Raw genomic sequence first — 27,179 nt, 5'->3', positions numbered from 1 at the left:
GATAATGGGCCACAACAGAGCAAACCCACAGCAGAGTCATTCGAAGTTTTGAAGAATAATGGTAGGTAGGTCATCACAGAGTAGACCATGACTGTGCTTAAACTGACACATATTAAAAGTCAGATTGCGTTGCGCAAAAAATATTGTGTGTCAGTTTAAGCACAACTGACACATATTAAAAGTCAGATTGCGTTGCGCTAAAAATATTGTGTGTCAGTTTAAGCACAGTCCTGTATAAATGTTCAAAGGGGACGTTTCATATTGTTTTGTATGGAACTGTGAACTTAGAAACGACTGCGAGACTTCGTCCCCGTCGTAGCTCTCAGTGGTACACAACCCCACAACAGGCTACAGCAGTCCTGTCACCCCACCGCCACCCCAAACCGAACCCAGGCAGTGCAGTTCGGCCCCCGGTGGCAGAGATGTGGCAGAGATGCCACAGATCGCAATCTATCCTACCTTACAGAGCAGACAAGCCTCCGAAGCCCCCGTTCCATGAAGAGTTGTGTAGGTCCAACGATTTAGCGGCTAGTGGTAGTTTCACTGACCTTCTACCTCTTTCCTTAGATGCTCACGACAGTAGCGCGTGAACATTCGGCCACTTTCGCCGTTTTCGAGATACTCGTTCACAGGCTCTGCCCTTTGTCAAAGTGGCTTGTGTCAATGGATTTCCCAATTTGCAGCCCATATCTTTACAAGGGTGATCCCCGTGTCTGCTCCGCTTACAGACTTTTGTTACGGCGACGCCTGCACGCAACGCCACCAGCTGGAATCCAGCATCGCGGTGATCAGTGGGTTTTGGCTTATCAGATTATGTGATACCAGGGGAGTACGCTCTGCCACAACCTCCACAATGGCTTGCAGAGTGTGGATGTAGACATAGACTGTCTGACAAAAAAAGTGAAGCATCCAGAAGACGTGGTAGGATGTCGGTATGATCTTGTGCACTACACACCGTCGGCGAATGTGTAAGTGATCAATGTCGCAGTTCCCTGTGACAGGTAGAACGGCTACGAGATTGCATTCGTGCTGTTCGTATTTAGTGTTGTTGCTAGGCCTGTTACACGCCAGCAGGGGGTCATATCCCTCAATCACACATGCAGTACCACAAAAGGCTGCTTGAAACCCAATCCGGTAGAGTAACTTTACCACCTCGTAGGAACAGCAACACCTCCTGTTCGAAGAGAAATAGCTGTGAAGAGGAAAGAAAGAAAGAGAGACAGTAAAGAAGGAAAGTGTGGTGTCACCGCCAGACACCACACTTGTTAGGTGGTAGCATTTAAATCGGCCGCGGTCCGCTAGTATACGACGGACCCGCGTGTCGCCACTGTCAGTAATTACAGACCGAGCGCCGCCACACGGCAGGTCTAGAGACAGATCCTAGCACTCAGCCCAGTTGTACAGCCGACGTTGATAGCCATGGTTCACTGAAAATTACGTTCTCATTTGCCGAGACGATAGTTAGCATAGCCTTCAGCTACATTTGCTACGACCTAGCAAGGCGCCATTACCAGTATAGATATTGAGATTCTATTAATGTATCATCAAGAGCGATGTTCTACAAATGTGGATTAAAGTTAAGTATTCCAGAAGCTACGTACTTTTCTTTATAGCATTCATTACGTATCCTGTTTCAGACCTCACGCCAGCCTGCGTGAGTTTAAGCACGTGCCTTTCGGCTTCCTCTCATTGTGTCTAGGCTGTCTTGTCTAGACACAACAGAAAGAATGCATCCTATGTATGGGCACGAGTCGCACCAGCAGTGACTGAGGTCAAGGAAGAGTTTCCCTACAACATCTTCGGCACTGCTGAAAAATCTAGGTTTCAATAATGGAGGGCTACCACCTAACTTCCCCCATGCTGGAAGAGTTTCAGGCACTCTATCTTCTGACTTTGATTGGAAAGAAACGACTTGGAAGTTCCTCAATAGTTTGAGATTTGCAATTGGCTGATCAAAGATTAATTTGGCAAGGAGGGGCTCTAGGTGAGCAAGATGGTATCCAATGTGACTGTGAGAAAACCAGACTGTTCATCATGCTTCGTCGTCGACTGTGTCCAGCCTCCTGCGCGCAAAATGAACTTCGTCAAGGAACAGAAAATGCGTTGGAAGTGGACAAATTCTGGACAAAATTAATATAGTCATAACTGTGAATGATATGTACGTTTCTGATAAGACAATAACACCAGACATTTTAGGTGTATTATAGTCGAGAACGACGCCAGATGCTGAGTGATCATTGTGAAGGACGCGGAGATGTTTCGTACTCGTATGTCGCACGGTTATCAGCATCTGAAGTTTGGAAAGGGGCCTCATTATGGGTCTCCATGTGGCTGACTAGTCGAATCGTGCAATATCCAGAGTTATGGGGCATTCGGATGAGACAGTGGCCCTGTGTGGGGCTCCATGGAAACGTGAGGACCGGTATACTCGCTCGGTCGACCACGTCTGACCACCACCGAGGATCGCCGTATTGTGCATCAGGCACATCGTGTCACCTTCAATTCCGGGACTGCCATCAGACAACAAGCAAACGACTCCCTGCAACATTTAGCCTGTACCATTGGTTGGTGACTGGCAGCAGCCGGATTAGGGAAGTACCGTCCCATGCGTAGGTTGCCGTTAACACTACAGCACAAACGGTTGCGTTTGGAGTGGCACTGTGACCCAGGCAGTTTGGATTGCTAATGATTGTCGTCGCTTTGAGTTCAGTGAGGAACTGCAACTCTACACTACTGGCCATAAACATTGCTACACCACGAAGTTGACTTGCTACAGACACGAAATTTAGCTGACAGGAAGAATATGCTGTGATATGCAAATGATTAGCTTTTCAGAGCATTCACACAAGGTTGGCGCCGGTGGCGACAACTACAACGTGCTGACATGACGAAAGTTTCCAACCGATTTCTCGTACACAAACAGCAGTTGACCGACGTTGCCCGGTGAAACGTTGTTGTGATGCCTCTTGTAATTAGGAGAAATTCGTACTGTCACGTTTCCGACTTTGATTAAGGTCGGATTGTAGCCTATCGCGATTGCGGTTTATCGTATCGCGACATTGCTGCTCGCGTTGGACGAGATACAATGACTGTTAGCAGAATATGGAATCGGTCGTTTCAGGAGGGTAATACGGAGCGCCGTGCTGGATCCCAACGGCCTCGTATCACTTGCAGTCGAGATGACAGGCATCTTATCCGCATGACTGTAACGGATCGTGCAGCCACGTCTCGATCCCTGTGTCAACAGCTGCTGACGTTTGCAAGACAACAACCATTTGCACGAACAGTTCGACGACGTTTGCAGCACCATGGCCTATCAGCTCGGAGACCATGGCTGCGGTTACCCTTGACGCTGTTTCACAGACAGGAGCGCCTGCGATGGTGTACTGAACGACGAACCTGGGTGTACGAATGGCAAAACGTCATTTTTTTCGGATGAATCCAGGTTCTGTTTTTCAGCATCATGACGGTCGCGTCCGTGTTTGGCGACATCGTGGTGAACGCACATTGGAAGCGTGTATTCGTCATCGCCATACTGGCGTATCACCCGGCGTGATGGTATGGCGTGCCATTGGTTACACGTCTCGGTCACCTCTTGTTCGCATTGACAGCACTTTGAACAGTGGACGTTACATTTCAGACGTGGTACGACCCGCGGCTGTACCCTTCATTCGATCCCTGCGAAACCCTACATTTCAGCAGGATAATGCACGACCGCATGTTGCAGGTCCTGTACGGGCCTTTCTGGATGCAGAAAATGTTCGACCGCTGCCCTGGCCACCACATTCTCCAGATCTCTCACCAACTGAAAACGTCTGGTCAATGGTGGCCGAGCAACTGGCTCGTCACAATACGCAAGTCACTAGTCCTGATGAACTGTGGTATCGTGTTGAAGCTGCATGGGCAGCCATACCTGTACACGCCATCCAAGCTCTGTTTTGACTCAATGCCCAGGCGTATAAAGGCCTTTATTACGGCCAGAGGTGGTTGTTCTGCGTACTGATTTCTCAGGATCTATGCACCCAAATTGCGTGAAAATGTAATCACATGTCAGTTCTAGTATAATATATTTGTCCAATGAATACCTGTTTATTATCTGCATTTCTTCTTGGTGTAGCAGTTTTAATGCCCAGTAGTGTACATTACCCCTGATGTCTATCGTTGGCGCCTATGGCGGCGACTTGGGATGAGATCCCATTGTTCTAATGACTTGGAGATGCACAGCCATGTTACTTCTGACGTTATGTTGTGGGGAACCATCGAGTAAGACTTCGGTTCACGGCTGATAGTGACTGAGGGAGGGTTGACGGTATAACAGTACATCACGGGCATCCTTTGTCCTCAAGCAATAGCTTCCACGCACAAGTATTTTTTTTTTTTTTGCTATTTTTCATCAGGACAATGTTCGTCCAGACATGGTATCTCTGTGAACTGTCTGCGTGGTAATGAGGTACTCTCGTGGTCAGCAAATTCCGCAGATCTGTCCCTTATAGAGCATGTGTGGAGCCAGGTGGGACGCCAACTCCATCCTAGTGCCAGTATCCAATATCCAGCTGCCGCTCAGCTTACTTCAGGAGAGGATGCGTCCGCAAACCGAATCAGTGAATGTATCCAAGCCACAGGGGGTGCAACGTCATACTGAAAAGTGGTTTCATATTGCCAAGTTCTTTGTAATCACTGAAATAACATTACAAACGAAAAGGTATTGATAGAATTTGTCGGGCCTTTTGATCTAGGAGTAAAGCGCCAGACTGGAAACCGAAAAGTCGCTGGATCGGACAACGGAATGTTTCTGTCTTCCTGCAATCTAGCATTCACGTATCACTTATATGAAAATTAACTTGGAACGACACGTGGTCTGAATTCCGCTTTAAACTGTAGGACCTCTTTCCCCTTGTAGTGAGGTAGGCTAGAGTTACGTAAGTCGCCGAAGTGGCGTCAATTGGCTTTCTCCAGGCTGTTGAACCACACAGTGTGCAAAGGGCCTCAGGGTGGCACCTGTGAAGTGCTTAAACTTACAACTTAAAGAAAAATAAATGAGAACTGATTGGACTACAGTTGTTTGGTTTTTGTTCTACACATACAAAATTATTGTAATTACTAGCAGAACTGAAGCTGTGAGGTCGGGTGGTCATGAGTGGCTAGCACAGCCCCTTCCCCTCAAATTGGGGATAAGGTTTAGGAACTGTGAGAAAAAGGCTGCAAAAATACTCTCATAGATATTCGAATGTGATGCAAAGAGCGCAATGTGTAAATAAAACAGCTCTCTCAAAGTGTGGTTTTAACCCTCATATTCTCCACATCGACGCAGATACAGCCAGTAAATGGACTTCCTGTGTTTTGTGCAAAAAGGGTGAAATAATGGTGTATGGGAATGGAGGGTTAACGTTAGTGAATATTAGGAAAAATCTGTTGTGGGTTTAGGCCTCTTAGAGGTTGTCAGGACCAGATCTTTAGCTTACGGCAAATAATGGAGAAGTGTTATGAGTGGAACAGGGAATTGTATCTATGCTTTATAGATCTAGAAAAGGCATATGACCGGGTTCCTAGGAGGAAGTTATTGTCTGTTCTACAAGATTATGGAATAGGAGGCAAACTTTTGCAAGCAATTAAAGGTCTTTACATGGATAGTCAGGCAGCAGTTAGAGTTGACGGTAAATTGAGTTCATGGTTCAGAGTAGTTTCAGGGGTAAGACAAGGCTGCAACCTGTCTCCACTGTTGTTCATATTATTTATGGATCATATGTTGAAAACAATAGACTGGCTGGGTGAGATTAAGATATGTGAACACAAAATAAGCTGTCTTGCATATGCGGATGACTTAGTTGTGATGGCAGATTCGATTGAAAGTTTGCAAAGTAATATTTCAGAGCTAGATCAGAAATGTAAGGACTATGGTATGAAGATTAGAATCTCCAAAACGAAAGTAATGTCAGTGGGAAAGAAATATAAACGGATTGAGTGCCAAATAGGAGGAACAAAGTTAGAACAGGTGGACGGTTTCAAGTACTTAGGATGCATATTCTCACAGGATGGCAACATAGTGAAACAACTGGAAGCGAGGTGTAGCAAAGCTAATGCAGTGAGCGCTCAGCTACGATCTACTCTCTTCTGCAAGAAGGAAGTCAGTACCAAGACTAAGTTATCTGTGCACCGTTCAATCTTTCGACCAACTTTGTTGTATGGGAGCGAAAGCTGGGTGGATTCAGGTTACCTTATCAACAAGGTTGAGGTTACGGATATGAAAGTAGCTAGGATGATTGCAGGTACTAGTAGATGGGAACAATGGCAGGAGGGTGTCCACAATGAGGAAATCAAAGAAAAACTGGGAATGAACTCTATAGATGTAGCAGTCAGGGCGAACAGGCTTAGATGGTGGGGTCATGTTACACGCATGGGAGAAACAAGGTTATCCAAGAGACTCATGGATTCAGCAGTAGAGGGTAGGAGGAGTCGGGGCAGACCGAGGAGAAGGTACCTGGATTCGGTTAAGAATGATTTTGAAGTAATAGGTTTAACATCAGAAGAGGCACCAATGTTAGCACTGAATAGGGGATTATGGAGGAACTGTATAAGGGGGGCTATGCTCCAGACTGAACGCTGAAAGGCATAATCAGTCTTAAATGATGATGATGATGATCCGTTGGTCTTTTCATGAAAAAGTATCATGGGACAAGAAGCAGTATAAACTATTTCATTAAGGAAACATAGCCAAGGAGGGAAGAATTGGCTTCCCACATACGAGCTATCGGATTCCGCCTGCAAAACACATCCGAATGTCCTCCTTAGAACTGAATCACAACCATAAAACAATAAATCGCAACATCATAAGTCACAGAACCCACTGATCAGCTGGAATGCTCGCTCATTGTAGTACAGTATGGTGCATAGAAAGATCACCGCAAATAGCTAACTCTCAAAAACAATATTCATAAGAGGGGTGGTGGTGGAGGGGGGGGGGACTTCAGGGACTTCTGAAACCCTATTCGATTTTCTTCATACTTACAGCATCGGGAGCTCAGTGCCAGGAAATCAGTTTTCTGATGCAGTACGGAGGAAGTCTTAAAAAAAAAGTCGCCTTTGGAAATTAGTTTTCCATTCTTTTTTAACTGCAAAACATTTCGAACTCCTGAATAGATTTGCCGGTAGTTCAGTTCATAGCTTAACCGCACAGGCATTGCTTCGAATCTCGTAGGTACTAACTTTGTTTTCATTTTTACTGAGTATTCCCTAACAAATATGAAGATTGGTTAATAAATGTTGAATCATAACTTTTCTGTAGAAGGAACGCCTTTCTGTTTCCTGTTATTAATCACATGAATATGCGAGTATTCACAATGAATTAAAATTTGGCGCAAGAATGCGAACCCTCAAATAGAAAATCAGAATCTTATTTCGAGAGCCTGAACGGTATTATTGACGTACACGGAGTCCAGATGAAACCTCCTTGATTTCTAAATCGGAAAAAAGTGAGAGATGGATACTTGCGGTTTGTGGCATCATATGAAGGAACTCAAAAAGACTTAACAGGAAGCCCAATGCTTGGTGCAATATTTGAAAAAGAAATCATGCATCGGCGATCAAACAAACGTTCAACCTGAATTCCAAAGAGAACCACTAGACACAAAGCCGACTGAAGCTTGGTGTGACAAGTTCCTCACCGCTGGGAGTTATGTTCTAACTGTAGTGTTGGCAGAAGAGCCAACACAGTGTTGCTAGAGGAGGCCGAAATGCACGCTATAAGCTCACGCAGGATGGCGTGAGGTCTGGAACAGTTAAAGGAGTTGAGTCTAGTACGTAGTTGCTTGAATACTTAACTTTAATCCATAATTGTAGAACATCGCTCTTGATGATACATAATTTGAATCTCAATATAAACGGGTAATGGTGCCTTGCTAGGTCGTAGCAAATGACGTAGCTGAAGGCTATGCTAACTATCGTCTCGGCAAATGAGAGCGTATTTGTCAGTGTAGCTTCGCTAGCAAAGTCTGCTGTACAACTGGGGCGAGTGCTAGGACGTCTCTCTAGACCTGCCGTGTGGCGGCGCTCGGTCTGCAATTACTGACAGTGGCGACACGCGGGTCCGACGTATACTAGCGGACCGCGGCCGATTTAAAGGCTACCACCTAGCAAGTATGGTGTCTGGCGGTGACACCACACTAACAGAAAAAGCAGATCTGAGGAGATCACAGAGACTATCCGAAGAAGCCAATGAAAGTCACTTCGCTGAGTATCAAGAGAGCTTCCGTCGTTCTTGTTAAAGTGCTGCATGAACAACTTCGCCTGCAAGTTTACAAAGTTCAAAATGAGCAAGCAGTGAAGCGAAACTGCTTGCAGCTTCGAAACGAATTTGTCAGTGAGATGTTGGACATAATAGGACAAAAGCCAGCTATCTAGTCTTTTCCTTAGAAGAAGCAAACTTCCACACACTTGGGAAAGTTGGTCGGCTCAACGCTTGCATCTGGGGTTCGAAAACCCCAACAGTTTTTAGCAATGTGTAAGAGACAGCGAAACTACGAATATGTGGTGTGCGCTGATGAAAGACGGAATTGTTGGATAATTTTTCTCCTCTGCACAAACACTAACGAAAAGCGCTTGAGTAATCTTCTGTCCCTCAGGTTCTTTCCCTTCAGCCAAATGTGCCTGACCAAACGTTTCCACAGCAATGGACAGAACGTGATGGACCAACCAAGTGGTCACCGCGACCTCTGGACCTAGACTGACTGGATTTCTTCCGCGGGTTTATGTGAATGACATTGTGTATGCCTCGCCTGTAAGTGACCATCGCGCTCTCCGCAGAGAAACTGGAGATGCAATAGCCTCCATCACCACAGACATGCTCGTGCGCACGTGAGTTAAAATGGACGTTTTACGGATTACGTAAGGGGCCATCGTAGAACTGTATTAATTTCATGTACAAAACTTTTTGAATTTCTTTTTTTGATGACGCCAACCACAAGTATCGTGTCTCATAGTTATTTTAATGGCATTTGAAATCAAGGAGGTTTCATGTGGACTCCTTGTACACGACTTTTTCATTTCACTATAATGCATACCACATGTCTACCAAGTATTAATTTATTTGCACGTGATTAGTAATTAAAATAGGAAGATTTTATTGAAAAAAACCCATGAATCAATGTTTTTTAATTAACTTATTCATTTGTTAATAAATATCAAATTACAATAAATGTAAAATGCTGGTTTCTACCTTCAAGATTCGAACCAATGACTTTAAGATCACTAGATTTTCAAGCTACGTAGTTTTCTTTGAAATATTACCCCATTTACTTATGATTTTTGTGAAGCTGCTGGCTATTCTCTGTTACACAGTATTGTTTTTTTCAGCACTTGTAATTCTACATTCTTTAGATTCGTTAACCTTCAAACATCTTTAGTATACCAGTGCAGAGTCGACCATGATGAGTGGTAGACACATCTCTGAATTATAAAATCATTTCAGTCAGTTATAACTAATCGAGCTCAGATACTTCCCTGTTTACAGAGAACTCCGGAGGAACTACCCTCATTGTTTGTCAACTGACATAAACCTAACCAGTGATAAAAAGTTCGCTTCTGTCATAGAAGTATTTTTTGTATTAGATTTAAGAAAACCAACACGTGGCTCATCTTTAATCATCTTCATGACTACACAGCTAACGTTGCCTGTCTATTGGTTTCAGGGGCAACAAAAATTATATTTTCAGTACTTTATGTAATTACTGACGGAATTTGAAAATTTAGAACGCTTTCATAATCTATTCATAAAGACGTATAGTCTTATGTTAAAGTTTTAAAGCAATAAGACAAATAATTTAAAAAGTTTCATCCCGCCAAGTGACACACTGACAACTGGTTGTTTTATAAATAATATGTCTATATAATTAGTAATGCACTAGCTTTGTATCTTCTTTGAAATAATAACATTCGTGTATTTGTAGAAATACAGCATCACTGCATTTGAAATTCTTTGATTTGTGTTTTCAGATGTGCCGTAGAACGGAAAGTGTGTATTTTTACATAAACAAGTTTACTCATACTGTGCTTCATACCATCTACCGGCTACTGGAAACAGTAAGTTAGTTTTCTGTTTGTCTAAGTTTTGTGAATTTATATTCACGATGTGCTACTTTGCAATATATCGTTGGCATCTTACCAGAACCAGAATTGACTGAAATCTGAAAAAAGACTGAAGTAGTCTGTCAGAGCACCTGACTATGAGCCCCCAGGGTTTGTAATGCATCGAGCACTGAAATAAAATCACGATTGTGAGTGAAGCGGATTGTTCTTTATTATAGGAAAATAAGACTGAAGTTATGGCAGCAGGACACAGAGAACATAACGACTTCTATCGAACTTTACACAAAATTTCAAATCTTCTCGTTGACACTCCCCATCCCCCGTCCCCACTAAAAATAGTAAAAGGGAAAAGAGTTTATTTCTTATTACATTTTCGCTGTACATACAGTAAAACTTCAGCATCAGGCATAACGTTTAAATTTAGTACATATTTACTACCAACTCTTTTTGCAACACATTTTGCAGACGGTATCTAAATGTACCACTGAACACACCTGCAAATTTATGTCATTGTGTGGTACATATTCCAGGACATATGACGTCATAAACAATGAGATGTGAAAAGAAACTAGCTCTTCATAAAACAGAGTGAAAATTACCCAGACTACACTCATACAGCGTACGATAATTTTTTCAATAGGTTGTGGGTGAATAATCCAAAAACAGTAAAACAGAGATAAATAGGGTTGTACGTCTTAAGGGGCTCCGGAAAGGCTCAAAATCATGAAAAGTTCAATTTTTACTTTTTTGCGTTTTCTGAATCTGCAGACTATTACCTTTTAATAGATATATAATTTATTCAATTCCGAAGACTACAACTATTTTTAAATTTTTTTGAAATGTGTTCTACATGGGCGTGACCCACTGTGGCGCTGTTAAACTGCTGTCAAATGGTGTTATTATTAACGTCCGTGTTCATCAGGTACATTTTAGTGATGTGAGATAAAGTATGTGTTGTGGCTAACCTGTGATGGTTCAATATATATCGCTGGTGTGATTGTCGATTGTTCCATGTTTATTTACTCTGTCGTTATCTCGAAAATATTCGTAATTAATTCTGTTTCTTGAGTCTCTGTTTTGTTGAAGTATAATAATGAGTAAAAGTAAAGGCTATTAGGCAAAATACACAAAGTGTCTACGAAATGAAGAAGGCTGTTTGGGCTCTTTTTTTTCATACTTCTTCAACCGATGAAAATCCCCAACATAGCTTGTGTCCCAAAGAAGAAGACAGTTGGTGTAAATATAACAAAGGATTGCTAACTGGTGAAGTGTAAACTCATAAGCATAGTCTGCCTCATGCAATAATGGAGGTGATAAAACCTATTTTCAGAGACTTAGCAGCACCTGAACTGTTGAAAAAGTGTATTCACGGAAAAACTCAAAACCCCAATGAAAGGGTAAATAGTGTTATATGGTCGAGAATCCCCAAGACTGTATTTGTTGGAATAGAAACACTTCACTTTGGTGTGTATGATGCTGTTGCGACTTTCAATGATGGCAACATTGTAAGGTGCAAGGTATTTAGAAATATGGGAATGAAGATAGGTTCTAACATGGTACGAGCGATGCTTGCTTTAGACGAGGAACGCCTTCGGGCTGCAGACAGGGCTGTAAAGAGTCTAGAAATACAAGCAAGAGTAAACAGGAGGAGGAACAAGAGGAAGCTGGAGGAGGAGTTTGCAGAGGATGAAGATAATCCATCCTATGGAGCTGGAATGTACTAAAAAGTTAATCCAATCTTTGTCGCTCGATTCCCAAAAGTTTTATTTTCTCATACTAATTACATGTTTTCTAAGGATCTTCCAAACATATTTGTTTCAAACTTTCAGTAAATGTTACACAGTACCTTCTGCATAATTTAACACAGCCTTTTTCCAAAAAACTGTATATTTTTGAATATATAAATAAAAAATTGCAAAAAAATGTTGTGAATTTTCATTACAATTGAAAAAAATCATCTTTAATAACTGAACTAAAATTTTGTAAAATCCCTGTGTTAAGTTGTAGCCCATATTCCAATAAATAATCTGTAAAAAGTTCAACTTCCTGCCTCCAATACTTTGTGAGGAAAGATGTAATTTATAAGCGTTATTTTAACATTGCAAGTATAGGGCGTTCCGGAGCCCCTTAAATAATGTCTCACGACTTGTACGTAGCACGTTACCTAATTTGAAAAATAATCAGACGAGTGATGTTGTTTTGTACACGTAAGTTCGATTCTTTAAAGGATGAGGTGTAGGGCGGTTACTGGTACGCTTATAAGCCGCTTTTCACTGCTGCGAGCGATGCACCACAGGAGACTAACAAGTGTCGCGCACTGCTGATCGCGAGGCGGCGCGCAGCAACTGCTATCCACAAACGCGGGCCGCCAACTCACGTAATTGTTGCGACCTCGCGCTGGGCAGCTGACGCGAAGAGACGGACCCAACATCCAAAGTGGCCCCTATCGGAAGTACCAGCTGCTGCTAACATTCCTCAGCTAGCACTGAGGTACTCCCTTATACGGCGCCTAAATGAGCAATTTGGATGTGGACAGGTCTTCACAGTCAGCGACCGGTATCGGTGAGAAATAAAATTGCTAAGCTGGTACGAACCGAGGCCCCCGAGAAAGACAGGCCGTGGCGCTTTCGTCACAGCACGTGAGACTGCAGATGTTACGAGTGCTCGCAGCCGTCTCCGCAGGGGAGCGAGTAACTATTTCAGACTAGTTTAATAAGTCGAGACTGCGCGTTTAAATGCACGCAGACTCTCGATAATACGCGACAACATTAAGACCTTTAGTGGGTACCTGTTCAATTATTTGTTGACCTCCCGTGGCGCCCTGGTCGGAGCCGAGCGTTCTCGCAGAGTGGTGGATAAGCCCGCTAGTGTGACGACACAAGTTCGTTGCATAGCCCATACATATCGCTGATCCCGCTCGAACGCATGGTCTCACGTCGATATGAGCTAATAAAAATTTCTTGGGTTTCCAGTTCTTGAAGCCCCGTCAGGTATATAGATGATCACACGAAGTTCACGATGGACGGCGCCTTTCCTTTGCTTGACGCCCTTGTACGTCTATAGCCACTGTGTTTACCGAAATCCCACCCTTACTGAGCGGTACCCGCGAGCAACCAGCTTGCACCACCCAGCGTAGCCTGTTCTGAGGCCGTCGGTGCAGTGACCGTAAGCCGTTCCAGACGCTGAAAATCTCCCGCAAGAGCTGAACCACTTATGGAAAGTTAAAAAGAAAAAGCAAATTTCGGGAGGCATTTCACCGAAGACAGGTAAACAGAAGGTTCCCGAGGAGGAAGCGAAGTAGATCGCTGTTTTGCCGCTCTGTTGCTCAGTGTCAGGGAAGGTTCGCCGAACTGCTGAAGAGGCATAAAATCGATTCGCTCTCAAGCGAAAAATCGACAACGCGTTGGGCTTCAGAACGACAGGAGTATAGAAAATACCGTGGTGGTGTGGACAGTTATATGTCCAATAGAGCGTCCGCACTAGTCAACAGCGCCGTATGAAACACGAGAGCTGTTGCCGGCTACGGTATCCCGAGAAATCAGCGGTAGGAAACATGCTCCGGAACAGAGACGGCAAATTGCGGTCGGCGAGACATCTAGCATGAAACGCACAAGTGGTTTTCTGGGACTGCGTAACAAAAGATACTACAGGGATGATAATATCTGGCAACAGCAGCAATAAGTACAGCGGTCTGCAGTTAGGCACAGCTTGTACCCGATCATCTGAATGATGATGCGGACATGGCTGGGGCGCAACGAAAATATTTCATTCAGGGCTGGGCACCAATGCGTCACAGACGGTAGGACGGGTCGTAAGGACAGTAAGGACAGAAGCAGCGACCATACGCGTCGCCGCTTGACGATCGACGTGGAGCACTCATGCGAAATCTCGTGGATATTTAACTAGCTGACGCGACTTTAACCTCGAAAAAAGTTTTCTTAGAATTGGTCATTACTTACACAATAAACCGAGCGGGGTGGCGCAGTGGTTAGACACTGGACTCGCATTCGGGAGGACGACTGTTCAATCCCGCGTCCGGCCATCCTGATTTAGGTTTTCCGTGATTTCCCTAAATCACTCCAGGCAAATGCCGGGATGGTTCCTCTGAAAGGGCACGGCCGACTTCCTTCCCAATCCTTCCCTAATCCGATGAGACCGATGACCACGCTGTCTGGTCTCCTTCCTCAAACCAACCAACCAACTTACACAATAACCAGGTTGATCAAGGTACGTGGATAGCCTGACAAGGCCAATGTCGCTATCCACCGGCACTGAAGCGCCAAAGAAACTGATATAGGCATGCGTATTCAAATACAGAGATGTGCAAACAGGCAGAATACGGGGCTGTGGTCGGCAACTCCTATATAAGACAACAAGTGACTGGCGTAGTTGTTAGATCGGTTACTGCTGGTACAATGTCAGGTTTCAAGACTTAAGTGAGTCTGAACGTGGTGTTATAGTCCGCGCACAAGCGATGGGACACATCATCTCCGAGGTAGCGATGAAGTGGGGACTTCCCCGTACGACCATTTCACGAGTGTACCGTGAATATCAGGAATCCGGGAAACGTCAAGGCCCACTCGTGTACCCTTGATGACTGCAAGACACAAATCTGTACGCCTCGTCTGGGGCGGCATAGGACTGTTGATGACCGGAAACATATTGCTGGTCGGACGAGTCTCGTTCCAAATTGTATCGATCGGATGGACGTGTACGGGTATGGAGACAACCTCCTGAATCCATGAACCCTGTATATCGGCAGGGGACTATTCAGGCTGGTGGAGGCTCTGTAATGGTGTGTGGCCTGCGTAGTTGGAGTGATATGGGACTCCTGATACGTCTAGACAGGTGACACCTACGTTAGCATCCTGTCTGAACACCTGCATTATTCATGTCCATTGTGCATTACGACGGACTTGGGCAATTCCAGCAGGACAATGCGACACCCGACACACCCAGAATTGCTACAGAGTGGCTCCAGGAACACTTTTCTGAATTTAAACACTTCCCTTGTCCACCAGACTCCCCAGACATGAACATTATTGAACCTCCAGAATGAGATCTTCACTCTGCAGCGGAGTGTGCGTTGATATGAAACTTCCTGGCAGACTAAAACTGTGTGCCCGACCGAGACTCGAACTCAGGACCTTTGCCTTGCGAGGGCAAGTGCTCTACCAACTGAGCTACCGAAGCACGACTCTCGCCCGGTACTGACAGCTTTACTTCTGCCAGTATCTCGTCTCCTACCTTCCAAATTTTGCAGAAGCTCTCCTGCGAACCTTGCAGAGGTCCCGAGTTCGAGTCTCGTTCGGGCACACAGTTTTAATCTGCCAGGAAGTTTCATTATTGAACCTATCTGGGATGCCTTCCAATCTGCTGTTCACTCCGCCCCCTCGCACTCTTACGGATTTACGGACAGTCCTGCAGGATTCACGGAGTCAGTTCCCTACAGCAATACTTCAGGCATTAGAGCAGTCCATGCTACGTCGTGTTGCGGCACTTCTGACCGCGCGGAGTGGTCGGACGGTCAGAGGAGACATGTCACTGATTGCGCGGCCCCTCCCGCCAGAGATACGAGTCCTCCCTCGGGCATGGTTGTGTCTGTTGTTCTTACCATAAGTTATTTTAAGTAGTGTATAAGTCTAGGGACCGATGACCTCAGCAGTTTGGTCCTATAGGAATTCTCAAGCATTTGAACATTTTTTGCGGCACTTCTGCGTGCTCGCGGGGGCCCTACACGATATTCGACAGTTGTACCAGTTTATTTGGCTCTTCAGTGTAATAGTGTGTTGGTTTACGACTGAATCGTAAGACAGCTGCAGACCACCACTGTACATATCTTACGCGTAAGGAACCATTCTCTTATGCACAGTTCACGTGATTTTAGTCGATCGTAGGGAGATGGTACTGGCGGATGTGAAAATTACTTCTATCCCAAATGAGTTTTGTAGGACCGTTACATTTTGCAATATACACGCAAGTGTTCATCTCATATTTCCTGAGCGGTTCAAGATATTGTAATTCTGTTTTCACCCAAATGAATTGTGAAAAACTCCTCGCTAAATGACGCATAGTACCATTTCATAGCTAAATCAATATGTTCTCGCTAAATGACGCTTAGCATCTTTTCGTAGCTATGTAAATAGGTTTCATGTTCAAAGATATTGTAATTTTTCCGAAACTTGAAATCGAATTTTGAGGAGTGAAACACTTCTGAATTTGTACCTGCGACAACTTCGATACTATTTTTAGAGACTGAAAAAGCGAAGTTCGTTTCGATATCTTATTAATTAGTGTAACTATGAAAAGACACTATACGTCGCTTAGTAAGGACCTTCCCAAGGTTCATCTTAGTGAAAACAGAATTACGATATCTTAAACGGTTCCGACAATATGTACCCTAATTACTCGGTACGAGAGTAGTGTGAGGCATAAAACAGCGAAAATATCATCGAGTCCATAACTGGCACTGAGTTACAAACACAAAATCGTTTCTCACATTCCTTTGTCAGTAAATAGCACTGCAACTGAATTTAACAAAATCGAGAAATGCGAAGGAAATACACCAATAAGAAATGCAAATGATAAATGGGTATTCATTGGACAAATATATTATACTAGAACTGACATGTGATTACATTTTCACGCAATTTGGGTGCATAGATCCTGAGAAATAAGTACCCAGAACAACCACCTCTGGCCGTAATAACGGCCTTGATACGCCTGGACATTGAGTCAAACAGAGCTTGGATGGCGTGTACAGGTACAGCTGCCCATGCAGCTTCAACACGATACCACAGTTCATCAAGACTAGTGACTGGCGTCTTGTGACGAGCCGGTTGCTCGGCCACCACTGACCAGACGTTTCCAATTGGTGAGAGATCTGGAGAATGTGCTGGCCAGGGCAGCAGTCGAACATTTTCTGTATCGAGAAAGACCCGTACAGGACCTGCAACACGCGGTCATGCATTATCCTGCTGAAATGTAGGGTTTCGGGGGGATCGAATGAAGGGCAGAGCCACGGGTCGTAACACATCTGCAATGTAACGTCTACTATTCAAAGTGCCGTCAATGCGAACAAGAGGTGACCGAGACGTGTAACCAATGGCACCCCATACCATCACGCCGGGTGATACGCCAGCATGGCGATGACGAATACAGGCTTCTAATGTGCGTTACCGCGATGTCGCCAAACACGGGTGCAACCATCATGATGCTGTAAACAGAACCTGGATGCATCCGAAAAAATGACGTTTTGCCATTCGAGCAGCCAGGTTCGTCGTTAAGTACACCATGGCAGGCGCTCCAGTCTGTGATGCAGCGTCGAGGGTAACCGCAGCCATGGTCTCCGAGCTGATAGCCCATGCTGCTGCAAACGTCGTTGATCTGTTCGTGCAGATGGTTGTTGTCTTGCAAACGTTCCCATCTGTTGACTCAGGGATCGAGACGTGGCTGCACGATCCGTTACAGCCATGCGGATAAGATGCCTGTCATCTCGACTGCTAGTGATACGAGGCCGTTGGAAACCAGCACTGCGTTCCGTATTAACCTCCTGAACCCACCGGTTCCATATTCTGCGAACAGTCATTCTGTCTCGACCAACGCGAGCAGAAATGTCACAACACGATAAACCACAATAGCGATAGGCTCCAATGCGATCTTTATCAAAGTCGGAAATGTGATGGTACGCATTCCTCCTCCTTACACGAGACATCACAACCACGTTTCATCAGTCAACGCCGGTCAACTGCTGTTTGTGAATGAGAAATCGGTTGGAATCTTTCCTCATGTCAACACGTTGTAGGTGTCGCCACCGGCGCCAACCTTGTGTGAATGCTCTGAAAAGCTAATCATTTGCATATCCTCTTCCTGTCACTTAAATTTCGTGTCTGTAGCACGTCATCTTCGTGGTGTACCAATTTTAATGGCCAGTAGTGTAATATGTACAGATGTGTGTAGATTCTGGTCAAGTTTCGCTGCCCTCTGGGGTTGCGGTGGCTCTTTACTGTTTTTCCTGCAAGATCCGGCGTCCTCTCCAGATGACCTTCTCGTAGAGCGCTTCATCGCAATGAGATGTCTCACCAGTCCCGAATTAAATATTACTTATCTTACACACTCGTCATAACTATAATTAGAAATAATTTTCGCAAGGTTTTTTCGTGAACAAATCTACCTGTTAGTGAATAGCGTATGAAAATTCCTACCGCAGTTCCTGAGACTAGCTTTAACTTACTGACAGAAAACGCGAAGATGTACTGTAAACTGAATCGATGAGTTGCAAAAGGGGTCATGTTCATTTTATTCATTTTTCCTAAAAATGACGTTACCATATATACTCTAGTCAGCCAGAACAATATGACCACTTACCTAATAGCCCGGATGCCCACCTTTGACACGGATAAAAGTGGTGACACTTCGTCGCATGGGAGCAATGAGGCTTCGGTGGGTACCTGGAGGGAGTTAGCGTCATATCTGCACACGCAAGTCACCTAATTTCCGGAAATTTAGGGGAGGAGGCGATGAGCTCTGACGCCACGTTCAATCACTTCCCAGATGTGTTCGATCAAGTTCAGTTCTGGAGAGTTGCGGGGCCAGAACATCAACTGGAACTCGCCACTGTGTTCCTCGAACTACTCCATCACACTCTTGGCCTTGTGACAAGATGCATTCTCTTGTTGAAAAATGCCACTGCCTTCGGAAATCATGATTATCATGAAGGGGTGTATGTTGTATGCATCCAGTGTACGATACTTCTTGGCCGTCATAGTGCCTTGCACGAGATCCACTGGGCTCATAAATGAGCACATGAATGTTCCCCAGAGCATAATGCAGCCGGCTCCAGGTATCAAGGAGCTGTTCCCCTGGAAGACGACGGATTCGCGCCCTCCCATCGGCGTCATGAAGAAGGTATCGGCATTCGTCAGACCATAAAACACTTTTCCACTGCGTCAACGTCCAGTGTCGATGGTCACGTACCCATTTCAATGTACACTACTGCCCATTGAAACTGCTACACCAAGAAGAAATGCAGATGATAAACGGGTATTAATTGGACAAATATATTATACTAGAACTGACATGTGATTACATTTTCACGCAATTTGGGTGCATAGATCCTGAAAAATCAGTATCCAGACCGTAATAACGCCCTTGATACGCCTGGGCATTGAGTCAAACAGAGCTTGGACGGCGTGCACAGGTACAGCTGCCCATGCAGCTTCAACACCACACTACAGTTCATCAAGAGTAGTGACTGGCGTATTGTGACGAGCCAGTTGCTCGGTCACCATTGACCAGACGTTCTCAATTGGTGAGAGATCTGGAGAATGTGCTGGCCAGCTGGCCAGGGCAGCAGTCGAACATTTTCTGTATCCAGAAAGGACTGTACAGGAACTGCAACATGCGGTCGCGCATTATCCTCCTGAAATGTAGGGTTTCGCAGGTATCGAATGAAGGGTAAAGCCCCGGGTCGTAACACATCTGAAATGTAACGTCCACTGTTCAAAGTGCCGTCAATGCGAACAAGAGGTGACCGAGACGTGCAATCAATGGCACCCCATACCATCACTCCGGGTGATACGCCAGTATGGCGATGACGAATACACGCTTCCAATGTGCATTCACCGCGATGTCGGCAAACACGGATTCGTCCATTATGGTGCTGTAAACAGAACTCGGATTCATCCGAAAAAATGACGTTTTGCCATTCGTGCACCCAGGTCCGTCGTTGAGTACACCATCGCAGGCGCTCCTGTCTGTGAAACAGCGTCAAGGGTAACCGCAGCCATGGTCTTCGAGCTGATAGTCCATGCTGCAGAAAACGTCGTCGAACTGTTCGTGCAGACGGTTGTTGTCTTGCAAACGTCCCCATCGGGTTACTCGGGGTCGATACGTGGCTGCACGATCCGTTACAGTCATGCGGATAAGATGCCTGTCATCTCGACTGCTAGTGATACGAGGCCGTTGGGATCCAGCATGGCGCTCCGTATTACGCTCCTGAACCCACCGATTCCATATTCTGCTATCAGTCATTGGATCTCGACCAACGCGAGCAGCAGTGTAGCGATACGATAAACCGCAATCGCGACAGGCTTCAATTCGGCCTTTATCAAAGTCGGAAACTTGACGGGAGGCATTCCTCCTCCTTACACGAGGCATCACAACAACGTTTCACCGGGCAACGCCGGTCAACTGCTGTTTGTGTATGAGAAATTGCTTGGAAACTTTCCTCATGTCAGTACTTTGTAGGTGTCGCCACCGGCGCCAACCTTGTGTGAATGCTCTGAAAAGCTAATCATTTGCATATCACATCTTCTTCCTGTCGGTTAAATTTCACGTCTGTAGCACGTCATCTTCGTGGTGTAGAAATTTTGATGGCCAGTAGTGTAGTTGCGGAGGTCGTGGTGTTAACACTGGCACACCCATGGGTCGTGGGCTGCGGAGGCCCACCGTTTGGAGTGTTCGGTGCACTGTGTGTTCAGACACACTTGTACTCTGCATAACATTAAAGTCTGATGTTAGTTCCGCCACAGCTCAACGTCTGTCCTGTTTTACCAGTCTGCCCTGCCTACGACGTCCGACATCTGTGATGAGGGGTGGCCGCCCAAACCAGTCACGTCTGGACGTGGTTTCCCCTTGGTTTTGCCACTTGTTGAAGACACTCACCACAGCACCCGACACGTCGTGCAGTTCCGGAAATGCTCGTGAAGAGCCGTCGGGCCATCACAATCCGCCCTCGGTCAAACTCAGATAGATCGCGCACCATCCCCATTCCACACACGGACAGCCGGCTCACTGATACTACATGCAACCTGCGTGTCTCTAGCTAGCAGTCCTTCCCCGCCAGGTGATGCTGCTCTCTCTTGGATGGGTTTATGTCGATGGTAGGTCCGTCGTGAAACGTTCTGGAGGATCAGTGTAACATCTTTATACCTGACCGCATCGTTTGGTTTAACAGGGGGTCACGTCCCATCTACAGAATTGTTCGCTACAATGGTATTGAGTTAGAGAAGGGACCATGCCCATACAAACACGCGTAAATTGTACAGGGCTATTACAAATGATTGAAGCGATTTCATAAATTCACTGTAGCTCCATTCATAGACATATGGTCACGACACACTACAGATACGTAGAAAAACTCGTAAAGTTTTGTTCGGCTGAAGCCGCACTTCAGGTTTCTGCCGCCAGAGCGCTCGAGAGCGCAGTGAGCCAAAATGGCGACAGGAGCCGAGAAAGCGTATGTCGTGCTTGAAATGCACTCACATCAGTCAGTCATAACAGTGCAACGACACTTCAGGACGAAGTTCAACAAAGATCCACCAACTGATAACTCCATGCGGCGATGGTATGCACAGTTTATAGCTTCTGGATGCCTCTGTAAGGGGAAATCAATGGGTCGGCCTGCAGTGAGCGAAGAAACGGTTTAACGCGTGCGGGCAAGTTTCACGCGTGCGGGCAAGTTTCACGCGTAGCCCGCGGAAGTCGACGAATAAAGAAAGCAGGGAGCTAAACGTACCACAGCCGACAATTTGGAAAATCTTACGGAAAAGGCTAAAGCAGAAGCCTTACCGTTTACAATTGCTACAAGCCCTGTCACCCGATGATAAAGTCAAACGCTTTTAATTTTCGGCGCGGTTGCAAAAGCTCATCGAAGAGGGTGCGTTCATTGCGAAACTTGTCTTCAGTGATGAAGCAACATTTTTTCTTAATGGTGAAGAGAACAAACACAATGTGCGAATCTGGGCGGTAGAGAATCCTCACGCATTCGTGCAGCAAATTCGCAATTCACCAAAAGTTAACGTGTTTTGTGCAGTCTCACGGTTTAAAGTTTACGGCCCCTTTTTCTTCTGCGAAAAAAACGTTACAGGACACGTGTATCTGGACATGCTGGAAAATTGGCTCATGCCACAACTGGAGACCGACAGCGCCGACTTCATCTTTCAACAGGATGGTGCTCCACCGCACTTCCATCATGATGTTCGGCATTTCTTAAACAGGAGATTGGAAAACCGATGGATCGGTCGTGGTGGAGATCATGATCAGCAATTCGTGTCATGGCCTCCACGCTCTCCCGACTTAACCCCATGCGATTTCTTTCTGTGGGGTTATGTGAAAGATTCAGTGTTTATACCACCTCTACCAGGAGCTCGCATCAACGATGCTTTCGAACTCATTGATGGGGACATTCTGCGCCGAGTGTGGGAGGAACTTGATTATCGGCTTGATGTCTGCCGAATCACTAAAGGGGCACATATCGAACATTTGTGATTGCCTAAAAAAACTTTTTGAGTTTTTGTATGTGTGTGCAAAGGATTGTGAAAATATCTCAAATAATAAAGTTATTGTAGAGCTGTGAAATCGCTTCAATCATTTGTAATAACCCTGTATAATACATTTCTGAAGAAAAAAATGGTTCAAATGGCTCTGAGCACTATGCTGTGGTCATCAGTCCCCTAGAACTTAGAACTACTTAAACCTAACTAACCTAAGGACATCACACATATCCATGCCCGAGGCAGGATTAGAACCTGCGACCGTAGCGGTCACGCGGTTCCAGACTGTAGCGTCTAGAACCGCACGGCCACTCCGCATTTCTGAAGAGCAGAAACCATTTTATATCAGTAACTGCCAGTTGCCACCAAAGGATGGACAAGATAAAGATGGAGCATACACACTAACGTCTGCTATGCTGCATTTTGCTTGTGACTGTATGCTGGGTACCTTATGAATCAACCTGTGTCCTCATAACACACTCTTTTCTTGCTACAATGAATGTGAGTGATATAAACTTACATAACACGATCCTTTCTCTGCAAACAGAGTGCTAGTTGTTTCATCAATATCGTCAGGTTCGTAGTGGGGTCGTCTCCAGCACTTTCAGATTCGATTACAGACCACAGAAGACGGATAAAGTATCTTGTAACGGTGTACGCTGTTTCACCCTGGGTGCAGTTGCTACATGGCGACTCCGCGACACCATGCTGAGACCGGTTGTGCAGTAAAACAGTTTTTATCCCTCTCCTGAAAAAGTTGCTTTCCGAGACGTGACCCTTTTTTTAACTCACCGACTCAGCTATACAGATACGATGGAAAGAGGTATGTTTCTTCAAGAGCTTTTTAAGTAAGTGCCTGATCATTAAGAAAATGCTCATCAAACTCCAATGGCAGACGCTACAAGAGACGCATTGCGGATCACGGAGTAATTTTCTGTTAAAATTCGCAGAGCGTGCGTTCTAGGACGAGTAAAACCAACGCATTAAGTCTCCTAACTTACGTGTCACGAAGTGTCCGGAAGAAAGTCAGAGATATTAGAGCTCATACTGCATTTTGCAATAGTCCCCAAGCACTGTTCACGATTGCAACAGAAAAAGGGGCAAATCGTTGTGGTACTATACTCCGACACGTACTCAGAGGTGTCTTGCGCAGTGTATACGTAGATGTAGGCCAACGCGATACTGACACATTTCAGTATCTGTGTCCAAAGAGTCTGATGAGCAAACGGTTTTCGGTTTTGCAGATAGAGTGCAGTGGCCCGGAGTTTACTGATGAAGCGACGATTTTTTTTTCTTTTTTTTTTTTTGTGGTAAGATCTTATGGGACCAAACTGCTGAGGTCATCGGTCCCTAAGCTTACACACTACTTAATCTAACTTACGCTAAGGACAACACGTACACCCATGCCCGAGGGAGAACTCGAAACTCCGACGGGAGGAGCCGCGACAACCGTGACAGGACGCCCAAGACCGCGTGGCTATCCCACGCGGCGAGCGATTGTTATTACTAACTTTACCCACTAGTGAAACCCTGCGTATACTGTTTTCCCAACATACGCCCCTTGGGCCCGTATTTAGGGCACCAGATTTAAGACCATAATGTCTCGCGACGGACAAGTGACTTTCGGCTTTGCGGAAGTTACCGTCAGTTGTCGAGTGCCCCTTCGCTGCAGAGGCGGACGTTTCGGATGGCTGGCCAGTTGCCCTTGATTTGTTGCTGCATTCTTTTGTGCTCGCCAACGAAAGCACGTTTTCTTGTCGCCCAAGTAAACTCCCACAAAGTCAGCTTTTGGGAAGTCGGTTTTACCGCCTCCTCTGCTACTTATACCGTGAGAGCTTCGCTCCTGGTGTGCACCAGACGATGGAGAGACCATCCGAGTAACGACCGGTACTCTTTTCCGCCAGTCAGTGTCGAAGCCCGGCCTTGTCGGGAAGAGAGGCTAGAAGTACGAAACGGCGCCTCACTAAAGAGGAAACGGCGTACTACATACAATTCCTGCGACCACGTCGTCATGTTAAATACTACAACGTTTGAGAACTATCGTAAGTTTCATACAGTAGGACAGTCATGTCTTGAATTTATCGTTTTTTAACATTCAAAGTATCAATAGCAAACACTCGATCTTTACTAGGAACTGAAACTTCTTTAATTCTCCAGCCCAAATTTTCACCTGGTTGAAGTTGGGTGCTGTGTAAGACACCGATGTGACAAAAGTCATGGGACGCCACCCACTATCGTGTCGGATTTCATTTTGTCCGGCGTAGTGCAGGAACTCGAAGTGACATGCACTCAACAAGTTGATGGGAGTCCTCAGCAGAAATAATAAACCATACTGCCTCTACCAGAATAGCGAAAGTGTTGCCGGTGCAGGAGTTTGTGCACTATCTGACCTCTTGATGACGTCACGTAAATGTTCGATGGGATTCATGTCGGGCGATCTGGGTGACCAGATCATTTGCTCGAACTGTCTATAATGTTCTTCAAACCCATCGCGAACGGTTGTGGTCCGGTGACATGGCGCATTGTCATCCATAAAAATTAGGCTGTTGTTTCGGAACATGAAATCCGTGAATGTCTGCAAATGATCTTCATTTCCTGTGAATGATCCGTTCATTTGGACCACAGGACCCAGTTGCTTTCACGTAAACAGAGCCCACACCATATGGAGCCACCACAAGCTTGCGCAGTGCCTTGTTGACAATTTGGTTCCACGTCTTGTTGGGTTCTGCGCCGCACTCCTTGCCTACCTTCTGCTCCTACCAACTGAAATCGAGATTCGTCTGACTAGGCCACGTTTTTCCAGCCGTCTAGGGTCCAATCACTATGGTCACGAGCCCAGAAAAAGCACTGCTGTTAACAAGGCCACTGTCTTCTGTCATCTGCTGCCATAGCTCATTAACGCCACTTTTCGTTTTACGTCCCACATTGATTTCTGCGGCTGTTTCACGCAGTATTACTTCTTGTAACCACTGAAAATTCTACGTAAACGCCGATGCTCTCGGTCGTTAAGTGAAGGTCGTCGGCCATTCCACTGCCCGTGGTGCCGGCCAGAGTGGTTCGAATGGCTCCGAGCACTACGGACTTAAAATCTGTGGTCATCAGTCCCCTAGAACTCTGAACTACTTGAACCTAACTAACCTAAGGACATCACACACATCCATGCCCGAGGCAGGATTCGAACCTGCGAGCGTAGCGGTCGCGCGGTACCAGACTGAAGCGCCTAGAACCGCTTGGCCACAACGGCCGGCTATTAAAATTAAATTAACGTAATTATTTAACCAAAAGTTACTGATACGAGAGCGGCCGGTGGCCGGAGTGGCCGAGCGGTTCTAGGCGCTACAGTCTGGAACCGCGCGACCGCTACGGTCGGAGGTTCGAATCCTGCCTCGGGCATGGGTGTGTGTGATGTCCTTAGGTTAGTTAGGTTTAATTAGTTCTAAGTTCTAGAGGACTGATGACCTCATAAGTTAAGTCCCATAGTGCTCAGTGCAATTTGATTTTTTTTTGTCCGTGGTGGGAGTTAATGCACGAAATTTGGTATTCTCGGGACACTCTTGACACTGTAGATCTCGGAATGTTGAACTCCCGAACGATTATCGAAATGGAAGGTCCCATGCGTGTAACCCCTACCACCATTGCGCATCACAAAGTCTGTTCATTCCCGTCGTGCGGCCGCAATGACGTCGGAAACCTTTTCACACGAATCACCTGAGTAAAGACAGCTCCGCCAATGCACCAGCCGTTTATACGTTGTGTACGCGATGCTACCGCCATCTGTGTATGTGTAGTATATATCAGTGTCACCTCAATGTACTAGCGAAGCGAGCGATACTTCACAATTGCTAAATACGTATTGCCATTGGACAAACAGTCTACTATCCTTCTCCCTCTTCCCTCTGTCCTCGTTCTTCTGCCCCCTCTCTCTGATCATCTCCTACTCCTCCCTTCGTCTTTATCCATCTCCTCCGTCCCCGTCTCTAAGTGCATTTCCTCTCCCCTCTCTTTGCCCACCTCCTCTTCCTCTCTCTCTCTCTGATCTTAAGCCTTGTTTACTGTTACTCCAAATAAAACCTTGAGTGGGAATTGAAGCCGCTTAAAATGAATGGGTGAATCGGTTGAGGTCATTGGTGTATGGGGTATGAAAGAGATCTCTCCATCTTCTGGATCTGTGGAGGATAATACCTCCAATGACTCGATTGCGAATGGTTTTACACTGGCGAACAGGTAGGATTACAAACTTTTGGACGATTCAGAATCCGTAGCAGTATTCTAATCATCGACCGGCAGACAATAAATACAACTTTCCTGTTTTCTATTAAAACCGATTGCGAGAAAGAAAACAAAACAACGCTTGATTGTGTATGCAATTTTAGTTTGAAATTATATGTAAACCGAAAGGACGTAACTATATTGCAGAAAAAATTTATCTAATGGTTTAAATGCCCTGATATCGTAAACAAACTGACTACGAGAAAGAAAACTAAATGGTATATTTTTACGTCTCGCAATCAGTTTTAACGGAAAACCTGTAATTATTATTTTAAAAAATGTTGTCCATGTCTGAATTTGTGTACCATAACCATCCAAAATTATGAAGCAAATCAAGTAGAAAATTTGCGAGATTTTAGACAACACCCGTAAACATCGACTTTAAGTAGTAGTGTAGACAACATACATCTTCGACTACAGCCTTGGTGTATTAACAATAACTCATTTTACTTATAATTTCTCCATTAGTTGTAGCATGTGATATAAGTTTCCTTTTCTGATTTCCGCATTAGAAATTATGCCTAAAATTATCAACACTTTCCGAAAGCTCGTTCG

The 27,179-nt window shown here is 45.3% G+C and overlaps 1 non-coding gene across 1 annotated transcript; it reads right to left on the bottom strand.

The window, feature by feature from the left end:
* Window positions 1-15,199: 15,199 nt before the first annotated feature.
* On the bottom strand, window positions 15,200-15,274 carry Trnaa-cgc (transfer RNA alanine (anticodon CGC)). The gene has a single exon. It is a non-coding gene; the product is annotated as a tRNA-Ala (tRNA).
* Window positions 15,275-27,179: the final 11,905 nt, after the last annotated feature.

This window comes from Schistocerca cancellata, chromosome 2, assembly GCF_023864275.1.
Source record: "Schistocerca cancellata isolate TAMUIC-IGC-003103 chromosome 2, iqSchCanc2.1, whole genome shotgun sequence".
Taxonomy (NCBI): domain Eukaryota; kingdom Metazoa; phylum Arthropoda; class Insecta; order Orthoptera; family Acrididae; genus Schistocerca; species Schistocerca cancellata.
This window is presented reverse-complemented; position numbering and strand designations above follow the sequence as displayed.